This window comes from Copidosoma floridanum, unplaced genomic scaffold, assembly GCF_036245765.1.
Source record: "Copidosoma floridanum isolate Cflo_tuat_1 unplaced genomic scaffold, Cflo_Japanese_pri ptg000021l, whole genome shotgun sequence".
Lineage (NCBI taxonomy): Eukaryota > Metazoa > Arthropoda > Insecta > Hymenoptera > Encyrtidae > Copidosoma > Copidosoma floridanum.
In genome coordinates this window covers 27,610,202-27,625,235 of record NW_028321898.1, presented here as the reverse complement: position 1 = coordinate 27,625,235, position 15,034 = coordinate 27,610,202, and the positions used below count along the sequence as shown (strand labels likewise).

Here is a 15,034-nt window from a genome sequence, read left to right as displayed (position 1 = left end):
AAGTGCGCCAATCCTGAGGCCTTTCGAGTTAATGAAACTCGAACTCCCTCATATTTCGCTTATTTCTTACTTAATTTCCACTACACTCCGTGAGCATATATGCTAACGCCATACTCGGAGCACGTTCGTGGTTCCTTTCTCCTTGGCTGCAATGTAATTTTAGGGAGAAATGAGAAAGGTATATGAGGGTGCTAAAAAAAAAAAAAAAAATCAAAATAAAGATAATACTCGTTATGTTAAGGATAATCTTTTGCACGATCGAGTTAGTTTTACAACTGACTTAGTTGATGACGAGGTTATTTTAATTTTGCATTAAGTTTGTGTATTGTTTATGATTAATCTATTGTATATACTACCAAATTATTTGATATCAAATATGGTTGAAAATCATTTATGTACATACAAGTGATGTAACCGCAATTGTTTTAAAATTATTGTATACAACAGAAAAAATACTTATGAGAATCCATAGTTTTTAAGTACGTTAAAATAAAAAGATTCCCGATATTCCTATGTAAAAAGTACATCTCTTGGTTTTAATGATTACGTGTATAAAAATTACAAATTGATTTATTGCCGAGTTTTTAATAAATTTGTATTCCAAACATACGAAAAAAAACGTCTTACCTCACATTCAACCAAAAATTCATTTAAGGAAACTTTTTTTATATGACAAAATCAATATTAAAAAAAAAAAAAAAAACTATATTTAATGTATAATTGTACTATAAAACTAGTAAAATTTCTAAGTGTATCTTACATATTGTATATATAAACTGTAAAAATGTACTTAAATAAAAAAGAATAAAGTCTACAGCTATATAGTCCAACATACACAATTTAATAATAAATCTGTAAATATACTTTACTATATAAATCTGTACATCTTTGATACACATAAAATAAATTCACAAATACCAGGGTTAACAGCCATGTGTGAAACAAAGAAGCAATCAATATTATATATTTTTTGTTTCTATTTCTTTGGGTGTTTTGGACAGGTGCTAAGCGTATAATGAAGTTATCAAAATTAGAATACAACAGTAAGAAACAAAAATAATGGAAATCTGAAGTTGCGAGTTAAACAAACGGAGCAGCTCATAATCCTGACAAACAAAGAAACTTTATTCTTGCGCGTGTAACAAAAGAAATAAAAACGAATCTATAAAATGCTACGTTCGCGTTTTACCGAAGGTACGTGAGCACTATCGTAATTTTTTATTGATAACGAGATAATAAAATAAACAATTCAAAACCAAAAGTCTCTGTGTGTATCTTTAAAACAAAAAAAAACAAAAAAAAGAACAAAAAATAAAGATGTACTCTTGACGTAAGCAATGCACTGTTTTGATTTTTGTTAACAAAAGTCTTAATATATGATATATGAAAAGTTAAATGTATGAAACGAAGGAGTATGAGAGTGTGATGGATGATGAAAAATAGCACAAAACATATGATAATTATTATTTTTTAACCACCAGATAGCATATAATTAACTTCAGATAATGAATTTTATTTATTTCGATGGTTTTCAAAATTGATAAAATTTGTATCCACGACAAAAGTTGAAGATGTGAAAAAATTTTCAAATTAAATAAATTGTTTTTCTTCATTTTCATTTGGACAAATTGGTGTATAAGTACGCCGCACAATACGATCAATGATGTGTTATACGGAGATAAAAAAACAATGTACATAGAATTTTTTTCAGATCATTGATTTGTAGTTTGCAGTGCAGACTTGACTCAGAGATTAACGTAGTTCGTAATATTAAATGTCAAAACTAAAAAATGTAACGTTGAAAAATATACATATTTAAGAACAAACAATAAAAATGTCGTTTTATATTCTTTGTAACCATTTCCTCCGTCGTATAAAATTCTTCAACAATGTTTTTTCCTTCCTGTAAAATGAAATTGTTTCAAAACAATGTAGAAATGCTTATTTTTGTTTTCATACTTTATTACTTTCTTTCATTGAAAAAAATGTGTTAGAAGAAAAAAGGTGTCCCGGACATAGCAACAAGAATAACTGTGCCGGGGTCATAAAAGTGAGTAGTAAAAAAAAATTACGTTGATTTAAGCTCTCACAGCGTACCATTTTGAAAATTAGCACAATAAAATGTTTGATAAAAATTTACGAGGTGCAAGATAGAAAAAAAAGAAAAGAAAGAAGACGTGAGAAATTCCTTCGATGCGAAATTCTCAAATCAAGCGAAGAATACCCTTACGTTGGAAATTTCCGGACCGGTGTTTCCCACCAACAATAGATCCATCCCCTCGTCTTCCGCCAAAGCTATCGGTGTAAAATACAAGCTGGCCGTTTACGCGCTCCTTCCATCTCGAGCTTGACCCCTTTCCTCTTTTACAACTTTCATCACGCGAATTCCAATCAGATACGTTTGTGTTTTCGGAAAAACCCTTCAATCCCAAATTCATCATAAATTGGGGGGGGGGATATTTAAATAACAAACCTTTTTCTGATTTTCCCAGAGTATTTTCAACGTTATAATGAAAACAGAGGCGAAAAAATCATCCCAACAACCACATTTAGCTCGGACGTTTAAAAATAATGACGCAACAACGAGTGGGGCGTCCCAAAACACTCGAGCAGTTCTCGCGGCTTCTGTGCTAATCCGCCCATTAGTGGCTGCGGCCGTTTTATCCCGTTCCCCCGCTCAATTATCATCAGTACAACACTGCGTGCAGATCTCTTGGGCGTAATTTACACTTTCAACCGAGTGGCAGGATACAACAGCACCGTCGGACTAATTATTGATCTTTTCCACTGTTTTTAGTGGTCAGTGCGGTATCACGTAACTCTGATGCGGGAATTCACGGTTTTTTAATGCGAATTCAGTCCAAAGCCATTTAAAATTAGCCGTATTGTCTCTGTGCCGATAACAACTAGGTAACAGAACGGTACTCACCATCGGTTTAGTCTCGGTTGAACGCGAATTGCTCGCTGGAACTAACAAATGACCGCGTTTGCGTGCACACAGCGTTGAAAGTTGTACAATGAAACTAATGAGGAAGCGGAGAATTTTAAAAAATCCAATAGATTCCAGGCACAAGACAATCGAATTTATTTCGGTACAAAATCGCTTGCGAGACTCCTCCTTCTTCTGGTTGGTAAAAAGTTGTTTTTTATCTCCAGCACAAGAAAAGCTCCCCAGGAAGTGAAGCTGCATGTGTTTGAGAAAGTTGGATACAATCAGTCAATGAGTATGTTCTCCTTGTCTTTGGGTCGGAAAAAACAAGCAGTATCCGGGCACAGTTTCCGGGGTAACAACTGTATTCTCGGTTTTTTCAGTACTATTTTGTATTCGAACGTAAGTAAGGCATTAATTCCATCGTCTTAATTAATTTTGACTGAACAAGTGTTGCCATTGTCCAAACCTTAAGTGCCATTATTTTATACGTTGCATAAATTACCCCTCTTATTCCTGAGTACTATCGAATAGAAAAAAAAAAAAAAAAACGGGCAAGTACGAGTGATCCTAGTAATTTGAAATTTCGATTCCTTGAACGAATGGAGCAAACGAGCCTGAAATCGTTCCCGGAGCTAGAGTCAGCCATGATTGCCGGATAAGTTTTGCGAGGGGACAAGTTGCCCGTTCTATGGCAAACTCTTGAAACTCCTCTATTGGCGCTACTTTGACGAACCAGCCCCTTGCGCGTGGAAGACGCTTCCGCTTTTCCATCGACAATGCTGCTAAACTGGAGCAGTAACTTATTGAATGTCGGTGTGTGGGTACTGTGGGTGACAAGAACAACAACTTGTGGCGTGGGTGATAACTGCGCGAGAATGGTTCGAGTAGTATGGTATACGCAAGTGAGAACGATGCCGACGGTAATTTTGTTGCAACTAACTACAGCTATCGTTGCTTATTCAGACATTTGAACAAGAAAATAACCTAATAATTAACGGGTGGGATCATTCGCAAAAATAAAGGAGATCTGAGAGTAAGGAGTATGAATGATCGATGTAACAGTAAAGTGCAGACTCGACGTCACTAGGTATAAAACAAAGTGTTTCACAAAGTGTTGACGGGACGCCAGTTAGCAGCTTCCTACGTAAGGATTTTAACAATTGTAGGCTTTTGCTTTTGAAATACGAAATAAGCTGCCTATTTTTCCTTTCGTTGCCTGCTTAATTTAACGTGAATCACGTCACGCACACTACTTTTAAGCTCCCCATTGGAATGTATTTACACAACATTGACACGTGTTCATTAAGTAGTGCTAGATAATATTAGGTCAGCCACGATCCCATAAAAAATGTAGCGGCAATATATTAAACGTGATGAGATCTTTAATTTAAATTGTTTGATCAGTATCAAACATTTTTACCTTTATGGAAGTAGGATTGTTATACACGTATCTCATACGTGTAATTAAGTAACCCTAGACAATATTAGGTCAGACATGACCCGAGACAGAACTATGAACTTTCACTCAGAATTTATTAATTTTTCATGCAAGCTTTTGTCTCACCGTTGCTTGTAAATAACGCACTGTACAGTAGTATAAGACAATATTTCGTCAGACGTGACCTTATAAAAAATGTGATGAAATCATTTACTTATGATCGTGCAAAACATAATAATTAAAGTGTCTTTTTAAGAAATGCTAATTAGCAGCTTCTTTTGTGAAAAGTTCACGCCTAAAGCTTGTGCGATACCTACTTCGAGATGAGATTAGACGGTCTTGATAAAAAATCGATACTTAGTGCACTCACATGTCTTGTGTACACACGAGTTTTTTCGGGCCAGTGGTGAGGAAAGGTATACGTCAGATCAGCTCTTTGCTCCCCGAAAGAAAAAGAGACACGGGGCTTGAGATAAAATTGAATGGCACGTCCAAATAGTCGCAGACGCGAGAAGACGAAGCGCGAAAGCTCGCACCTTCCAACTTTGCTGCGGCCCTTCCAAGCGCGATCCCCGGGTCATCGTCGAAAGAAAAAAAAAAAAAATTGTGGGAAAAGTTCGCGAGGGTGTATTACGGTCCTTTGTACGGAGGCGAATATGGAAAGTTTTCGCAAAGTAAATTTGGCTGGAGTCTCCGAGCTCCGGGAACTCGATTTCGAGCGCAAATCCAATCCCTCCGCGTGACCTGGTGCCCACTGAGAGTCGCCACCGTACGCGGCTGGCTGGTCTCTTGTTTAGCTTCATCGTTGACTCTATGAGTACGACAGGCGTGCGTATACATACACTGCTGACTTTCTTATTGAGAGCCACAAGGACTTCTTGCTTTTCGAAGTAGCTTTCTTAGCCACCTCTGTTTTTTGCAAAATATAAAATTAGAGCTGGTTCTGGTGCTTTTTGTCGATATAGTCTTGGACAATTTCTGGGAGGTCCAGTTTTCTTATCTTAACACTTGAACGAAAATATTTCACCAGCCAAATCTTTCATTAGAATGTGAAACTATTGGCCATTGGTTAAAACGTAGCTTTTGGCTGTTTTGAGGTTTAAATAAATATGTACACCTTGATTTATGACCAAAACGAAGGAATTAAAATTTTTTTCCCAGAGCATAGTGTTTCAGAAAAACACAAAATGATTTAATTCAGCAGGGGCGTTTTGTCATTTTAGCCATTGCTTGTTTCAAAAATTCTTGCTTTAGCTTTAATTTATCGACTGATTGTACAAAATTTTTTTTCCTCTCTAATAATAAAAGACAAGTGTGGGTTGGCTGCTTTTTATCCACGCTGTCGGATGTGATAGACACGCGCACATCGTAGACACGTTCGTATAATTACTTTTTCACCGTTTGGCACGTCGTAGCTTCATTTAAGGTAGGTGTCTCGAGCTTCTACTTTTAACAAAATTGCTTCTTAATACGGTATTAGACGTCTTGCATGACGTCGATCTCCACTCTATTCCCATCATGTGCTTTTGGATGACTAAAATATGCTTTGATCCATTAAAAAGTCAAGAACTGTTCCTTTAACTCTACTTCTCTCCAGGTGCTCTCCAAAATTAGAAACTCTACGATTTCACCAACTTGCATGTACCAATAGCCATTCAAGTTCTAAATAACATTTCTTGGGAATCTATGTCAACATTTTTTTGTTTATCCTTCTGGAACGTTAGCACTTGCAGTAATAAAAAAAAGCTAATGATCACGATGTATAAAAAAATCGTCCAACTCTTCCACGATGTCCATTAAATGTTGCTAGCCACGGAAAGTGTAGCAATTATATGAATGCGTCTAGGGTCCAAAACTTTGGTGGATTACGTGAGACTAATCTCCAGAGGATGTTAATCGAGAACCCAGTAATTCATTTTATCATGAAGCACCAGTTTTGTGGGAGTAGAGTTGCCTGAAGTTTTTTTTTTTAAGAAACTTTGGGACGTATGTGCACAACAACTTGGCTTAAAGTTTTAATCTCGTCAGTTTTTCATACTGCTGTATTCTTGATAGCTTATTAATCACTTTGAATGTATTATAAATAACTAATTACATTTACGATGTACAAATCTAATGGGAAGCCTAGAAATGTTTGGTTTTTTTCCCACATCATATACTTAATTTGTCGATGTTTTACGAAAGTAACCAAAACAAAAACTATCGTCTTCAAAAATATGTGCCTTAACAGGCTTATCAAAATCATTTTAGTCAAATAGACAGTCACAGCGTTTTAGTACTCCACCCATCGACTTTGCTATTCACTGGTGAAATTCAATTAAAACGCTCTCTGGTCCTCCTGTGCAAAAATACACGCGAAGCGAGCACCCGTCACAACGAACGAGACTCGCTCTCCGTTTATCCTACAGCTGGCAGTGCCATTTCTAAAATCGCAAAATCATTTCAAAATCAAGCCATATCCAATTCTTTGAACAAAATATGACCTACTCTGAAAAAAAAATCTGTATCCACAGCCACAACGCAATTAATCCCCAGTATATTTAAGTGCGCTAATGGATTATCGCTCAAAATCGGCTCAAAAGTAAAGCCCATGAAGTCATCTCCAATGTAATTCGTCCTCACCTAATTAAACCCCAACTATTTGATGTGAATACATGAAATCATGCTGGGGGAAAAATCTTCGAGGTGGGAGCATCGAAAAAAGTTTTTTCCTAAAACCTAAGCCATCACCGAGTGATTATGTTTCATCAAACACCCTCTATCGTTCAAACAGTCACGTGTCTCCCGTGTAATTTGTAAACATTGAAAATTCATGTGCCCATGGACACTCAATACCAACCAGTATCTTTATTAGACGTAATTTCTTACGGTCAACGACGAAGGGGGGAAAGCCACCCCTAGCTATTGCTATAAAATATTCACGCCAGAGTAACCGATAGCCATTGACGTACGCTATTTACTTAATCATTGGAAACTCCCTCCCTCTAGCTTGATGAATACACAACATCCATCAAACGCCCACGCAGCGAAATTCAATCTCTAGAACGCGAGTAGGAGTCCAATGGGCCGGGACGGCTTCGCGTACCGCTAACGCACTTTGATAGCTCTGTCCCGGCTATTTTGACTCTCCCATGTCACGGTTCATTTCAGGCTGATGCGTCATAATCGATAGCCTACGGTCCTGCCCGTTGGTCCCTATCATTTTCCGTCCTAAGCGTAACTGCAGGCCTCCGGTCTGACCAAACTCGGACCTTGACTACTGAAAATCAAACAATGCGGAAAAATTCAGAATTGCCATGTGGTACATGCGTGCTCGTGGATTTGAGAAAAAAGATAAAAAAGCCGCTCTGCCGGAGTTTTTTGAGGCAACGCCCGTTTGTTTGCTCTTGTTTGCTCGTACGTGCAACAGTAAATATTCCGCAAATTGCTCGCTGAACAAACAACACCATGAGAATTCCAATAGAAAACGGCCCTTGGTGTCCATACGCATTCCGGAAAACTGACGAACAATGAATATTTACTGCCATGGATTCTAAAAGACAATCCAAAAATACTTTTATCGATGGACAAAAAAAAAAAAATCATCGAAGCACATCATCAAGAGCTAGTTGAGTAACTTGAACCCATAAGCACTCCGATGTACAGTCGAAACAATGGAGCCCCTACTTTCCAACCAAATCCAACACGTAGGAACGATAAGGTGGGAAAAATTACGTAGTATCACAGTCGCCCGGACCGCCCTTTGTCTCGGAGTCGTTAGTTAACCCACTTCATAGGTTCTCTTATCTGCTGCACTTGCACGTCATGTCCATACACTCTCGAGAAACGCACGTAATCGAGGAGCACTTTGAATCCGGAAAATATCGCAGGACAAAGCTGGCACGTGCGAACATGGCTTTTAATTTCTGTTGGAATACTCCGCACGTGCGTGGGCTGCAACGAAAAAATTCACTTGCCGCTCACATGGAGCTCGGATAGGCGTCCATTAGCGGCGGTGATCGAAATTTAATCACACCCAGTGAGCGGGTACAAACTTGCCGGAAGGAAAACTCGCGGGTAGGAGAGGGGGGACGGCCGCGTTCTTACGGGCCAACTTTCCGCTCTCTCGGGGTGGAATTTCTCTCGGGAGGGTGCAGCTGCTCGGTCGTTTCCTTGGTCCTGTACTTTTTACCGTTGTTTATTCACGTATTTTTTTTCTTTTTCACAACCAAACACACAGTACATGTATAAATCTTACAATTTAACGCACCGTATCACCGATGCACAACAAAAGAAGAAAAAGAAAAAAATAGCCACAAAAAGGGGGTCGTCCTCCTCAGCTTTGGTGGTACTTTGAATTTCTATTATTCTCGAAACACGGAACACACAAGGCGAGGAGGCCGTGCATCATTTTAAAATTCAAACAGCGCCCAGCAGCAACAACTCCCGCGAGCGGCTCCCGAGTCCATATGTAAATATACAAACGCGGGCCGCAAACGTCAGATACCGCGTGGTGGTGCTTACGCCGTGGGCTCTGTGTACTTACCGCTGCGCTGTAGATCTGATACGGCGCTCGGGGGGCTCTTTTTCAACCGGGCTCTTGCATATTGCCCGGGCCAATTGTTGTGCACGTGTACGTGTGTACATGCCTGAAACTTCTCCCTGGCATTGATCATTTTTATCCACGGGGATCTGGAGACAGTAATGGGCATTTGAACGTGCGCTCGCTGTTTTCTATGTTATCTCTGGCGAGGCATCTGCCATTGTTAAAATAGATGCGGGTAAACAAGTTGTGCGTATTATCCCCTCGTAAATATGTTTTTCATTACAGCGCTAGTAATGAAAATTTGTGTGTTCTATTGAAAAAGGAGAAGAAAAAAAAATACATACACGCACACGCGTACTATCCACTTTGTCGAAACGCAAGTCGTCGCAAGGCGTAATATATGTATCAAGCTCACGCGAACTTTTCCGTTTCGGAGGGAAAAATATCGTACAAACCCCATGGGGTGCACTCGAGCTGTGCTCTTTCGTTTACCCAAGCCAGCGGTTCGAGCTGCCTGAGATGTATACTGATTACTAATGCAAGACCTTACCCGAGACAAGGGAGACTCGCACGGGAGGGTATCGTCGAGAGAAATAGGACGCTTGAAGAGCAAATAAATGACATTGGGGGTAGGAGGGAACAAATGATGGAGTAGCTCCTCGTTAACTTTATGATCAATTTTTCTTGCTTCGGTTGGTACTAAACGTCGATTTGGACGGCTGTTACTTTGGAGGCGATTTTTTTTTCCAGATTGATAAAATTACACCGTTTCACACCGAAGATTTCGAAACTCTGATTTTATTGTAAATACAGTCTTGAAAACGTGACCCAAAAGTCCATACCACCAATTAATGTCAATCCACCCAGTCAACGGATTCAAACTCTCGCAAGGCATAGTCGCGTCCCAAATTGTACCAAAAAAAACGCATCATCGGATCTCACCAACACTCTCAGTCTCGTCGTCGTCATCATTATTTTTTCATCCCGAAGCTGTTCCTCCTTGCTCGTATATAAAATAAACGCGGTGCCACCTTAACGACGTATGCATAAGCGAGCAGCGTTTTACATTTGAGGATAAAAAAAAAGAGGGTAGGAGAAGGATGGAAAATATATAACGGGGCATCGTGTTGTATACTTTCCAGCCGGCTCTATCACTTTTTGCGATCTCTGGAAAACAACGCATCAGAGCGAGGTCGGTGTTACAAGACACACACATACGATGATAATAGCGGCGGGGGAGTGTGTATGGGCGCAATACATGAAATTCAGAGGGGGGGCGATATAGAGCGGCCGAGAACTCGATGATGCCCGACAGGTTCTGCTTCCCCCTCGTTCTTGCCTCCACCGCGCAGTCAACCCCCCTCCGATATATCCGCGGTCAATTAATTTTAACGAGCATCGCAGGACAACGCGTCCACTCGCTCGCCCGTACGTGTGAGTCTCGATGCACGTGGGGGTAAATTTATATTATACTCCCCGTGGTGTGGAGGATATACGGCTGGACCCCTCGCCCTCGCGTGTATTATACATCACACGTACGAGGGAAGTCAGTTCTCGATCTCGGTTGTATGCGCCCCCTCAAATCCAATTATTGTTTTGAACGATTGATGTAGTGAACATCATTTTGTTCAAAACAACGCTCGTTTCTTCTCCATTGGTGTTGCGGGACCTTATTTCCATTGACAGTACAAAAACACTCTATAATGCTATTGCTAATTATATAATAATGCCTTAAAACTTTCCCATTCAACTTTTGAAGCATTTTATATGTCTTGTGTCGTTGTAAGAGTTTCAATTCAATCCCTTAGTGCATTAAAATTTAATAAAAGTGAGTCAATAAGTACTTTTATGAAGAATTCTTTTAATTTTTCAAAAGTATAAATGTCTTGTTAATTTGATTGCATAATCTGAATATTATTAAACAAATTTTTTAACGTAAAACAGAGGCTTATTTGAAAAAGTACACTTTGGATGCGCTTAGTAGTCTATATTATTTAGGCTAATTTATTTATTAATAGTATTCGCGTGGCATGTACTCACAACAGTAGTTAATTTGAAAATCTTCACTGTTTTGTTACAGCTCTTATACAATTTGAGGCAGAAAAGTTAAGGTTGTCAACTAGAGCGATAAAAAATTTTAATTTCATTTCATCATTTAAATCACTTAAAAGAGTAAATGCTTTGTCTACTTTTTACATGTAATTCACTTCACAATCGTAACACAATCGGGAAAGTGCAAGTAAAGCCCTTTAGTAGGTAGTGAAAGTAAGCCTATTCTAAACGCTTTAAAAATTCTCATTTGAAGATCGTTTCTTATTTTTTAAAATATTTTAAACTTTATTTATTTCTTAAGATACAGATTTCTCAAAATAATAGTATCAATATTATTTCTCATACACTTTGATTCTTGTGTTTACATTGTATCTTTAAAACACTGTTTTGACACGCTGGCAGCAGACCAGATACTAGTAAGAGGACAAAGAGCGTGGACGTCTCGGCAAAGCTCTTCACTCCTAAGTATAACGTCGATGAGAAAATTTTAAGTGATGCCTAAAATGACAAAAGTTTTATACATGAGTATTAAAAAACTAATAATTACTTATTGTTAAATACGTACGTCTTTACCGATGTAAAAAAAAAAAAGAAAAAAAACCATATAATAAATAAGTAACAAAAGCCAGTAAATTACATAAATGCGAAAAAATATGACATGACAATCAAATACAAGAGTTATTCTCTAAAACATTCAAAACGGTTTTAGATTATGACAATAGGTAACTTTTTTTTCGTCTAGTTCGAGGTATACATACAAGTATCAAATACAATTTTTAATAAATTACCTCACATGACCTTTCTTGCGCCTCATGGGTTTTATTATTTTCTGTATCCAATCTGCATATCCTCCTATACTGACGAATGTGTTCTTTTTTTTTATAGAATCAATTCCAATGAGTACATACTTACGGTGATTAACTTTTTGAACCAAAATTTTATCAGGAACCAGCTATAAACATGTATACCATTTTTAGTGAGCTTTCCCAAATTTTTGTAAAACCAATATATATATATATATATATATATATTTTTAATACCTACATGATCACTTATGATCTGATCCTTGGCAGTAATACAGAATTTAGAAGGAGGCATATCGCTATTTCGATTTTGTACCACAATCAGGTAAAAATGAGACTTTAAAGTTTCACAAGATCTATTAATCGTGAGGTCAGCCGACGAATTATACATCACCTTGTTGGATATATAATTTTTCGGACGATATACAATAAAATTTTCTGCTTTTGGATTAAAGACTATGCTGGGCACGGGTATGTGAACAACATAATTTTTAATGTTAAACATTACTTTTTTTGCCAACCGCAAAATGGATATGCCATAAATATAATTAGCTTCGTTACTGTAAAAACGTTTGTAATTTTTAGTTACAGCTTCAATCATTTGCAAGCCACACTTTAATCAAATAATATGTCAAACCTTGTAACCTTTTTGATAGAAATCAGTGAGGTATTATCGGAAGAAAAATCATCTTGACGAAAAGTAACAAAATTACTCTTTTTCACGTGACAGTTATTAGATGTTATAACATGGGTCCTCGTAACAAGTGCACCACTACATTTGGCTCGAGGTGGTTTATTTTCTCGACAATGTACGACTAATGCGAAAAATGGATATTGAACTGTTTGAGGCCAATATTCTTCTGCCGTCATTGCTGTGTTAAGATAAAGTTATATTTAATTAAAAACACTGCAGTATATTAGCGTATTTTGAGCAAAAGTTTGTAATTTTACGTCCACCACACATTGTGTCACACAGTTCATTTATAATAATGTGTCACCGATGACGTATAAAGTATAATTAGAATACTCACTAAACAGTATTAGAATGCAAGTGAAATTTCGTACTACGTTGGGATAAAAGCTGATTAGAAAAAAAATTTTTATTGCAACAGTATGGTAAAAAATTAATGATTTCTTTGAAAAATCAATTAACAAACTGTACAAAGTGAAAAGTTGACACATTTATATCGCTTAGATGTGGAAATAAACTTTCCGGTAGCAATCGCATGAGGTTTTGAAATAAAGTTTTGCGTTCAATTTACCAATTTACATGGACTTATCACGTCTTGTGCAAATGCAACTGAGATAAAAACCAAATTTCAAAATACCATCCATAAATTAATATTTTCAAATAAAAGTTTTTTTTTTTTTACTGAACGTATTACAAAATACAAAATTGAACACTACAACTTTCCAAATCCTTATACATTAGTTTATTTACAAAATTACTAAAAGATACAAAAATTATTCACCTACTGCAGATTTAAAATAGAACTTGTAGGTGAAGTTAAAAAACCAGTAAAAACCAAAAAAATTGTATGGTTGCCGACTTTTGTATAGAAAAACTATCAGAAGTACACTGAGCGACCCAATTCTTTGAATCAAAGAAAATGTCTTTACCCTCATTCTATTAAATATTTTCTTATGAGTAAAAAAATATAAGATAATTAAAAATAATATTTTATGAAATTAAAATTTCCTTTTTTTAATTACAAATTTCTCATTTAGTTGTATGAAATGTTTTTTTGGATCGACTAAGTTTGTTTCAATTAAAAGAAAATATTTAACGGAATGAGGGTAAAAAAATTTTCTTTGATTCAAAGAATTGGGATGATAAAACGTTACTCTGACAATTTAAATTTATTGTTTGATTTTTGATCTAACATACGTAAAATTATTCAAAGACATTATAATCAGTTTTGTGGAAGTTTTATGCATAAAACACTTAAAGACAACTAAAAAAACTTACCTTGATTCACCAGTAATAACACAAGAAACTTCAAAAGAAACATCTTGACTGCAATATGAAGAGCAAATGTCATTCATTCAAATTAGTCGTACCTATTTATAAGGTCTGAACAAATAGAAAACTTGTAAGAACAGTGTGTGATAATGCCTCATTGGCTAACTCAATCGATAAGATTAGCAGGAGAAAGGCTTCCGTTACATTCCGTGTTCGAAAACAATTTACAAACTACACTCAAAAACATTTACTCTCTTGATTACAAAAAATGCATTCAGTACTCGACTTGCTCATTCTGATGCTTCTCTTTTTCTATTAATTAAACCGAAAAATCCATCTACACAAATCACAGCTTGAACATTTATATAACATACTTTTTACAAGTCTTTGGTGACAATTTTTGATACTGAGCATATGATAACTTTGTGCCATTAATATATAATTTAGATAATAATTTTCCTTACACATTAAAGAGTCTATGCAATGTAGTTTCAATTGAGTATTACGGAGCTTCCTCTCTCTTGTATAATTATAACGATTTAAAATTTACTTATAAAATTCATTTGAAAAATTAACAGCTGCGGTGCACTAAAAAAATCACCAACTTTGTATCTACTCGACGAACCCATGAGCATACGCAATCGATACCTCCAAGTAAAAACTGTTTATTTCATCAGTTGGTACCGTTGATCAAGGTAAACATTTAATTTTAAGTTGAAAAATCTGTCCCTTTAATCTGATACATTAATACCACCTTCATAATAACCCTACCATTACCTCCATCCAAACGCCGTACACCAACTTGTAAGTGCACCTACAGGCTCGAGCAAGTCTTCCGTGGGATCCAAACCAGCGTAAGATGATCGTTTATGCATAAATACAGGAACACGTAACGAACCGAAACTCCATCCCTCCCCAACCGTCGGGCTCCAGAGCCCCATAGCTTACGCTCCCGAGGTCCTTCTTGAATATGTGTTTGTACGTATGTACGTGCAGCGCATGCACCAAAGGCAAACGTAGTTATCATTTTCTGCATGATCGAGCGCCAATATGCGCTTACCTATATATATATATATATATATATATATATATATACATGCGTGTGCACGCTCGAGGAGCTTAATTGGAGTATTAGGTACTCCCACCCTCCCAATGCTCCTCGGACCAAGTCGATCAACGCTCTGACGCTGTGTTGCGTGTGTCAAGTTCCTATCCTTGCGTGGTTTACCTGTACACAGTATTCGTGAGTGAGTGTGTCTACGAGCAAGCTGATCGTTATTTTGACGAGCTTGAGGGACTCGTGATATACGCGCGCAAGGTG

The 15,034-nt window shown here is 37.1% G+C and overlaps 1 long non-coding RNA gene across 1 annotated transcript; it reads right to left on the bottom strand.

Annotated features, from left to right (window-relative positions):
* Positions 1 to 11,297: 11,297 nt before the first annotated feature.
* LOC149374248 (uncharacterized) lies at positions 11,298 to 12,045 on the bottom strand. The gene is made up of 3 exons (XR_016293190.1): positions 11,992 to 12,045; positions 11,736 to 11,899; positions 11,298 to 11,445 (listed from the first exon to the last, which is right to left on the bottom strand). It is a non-coding gene; the product is annotated as an uncharacterized LOC149374248 (long non-coding RNA).
* Between the last annotated feature and the right edge of the window lie 2,989 nt (positions 12,046 to 15,034).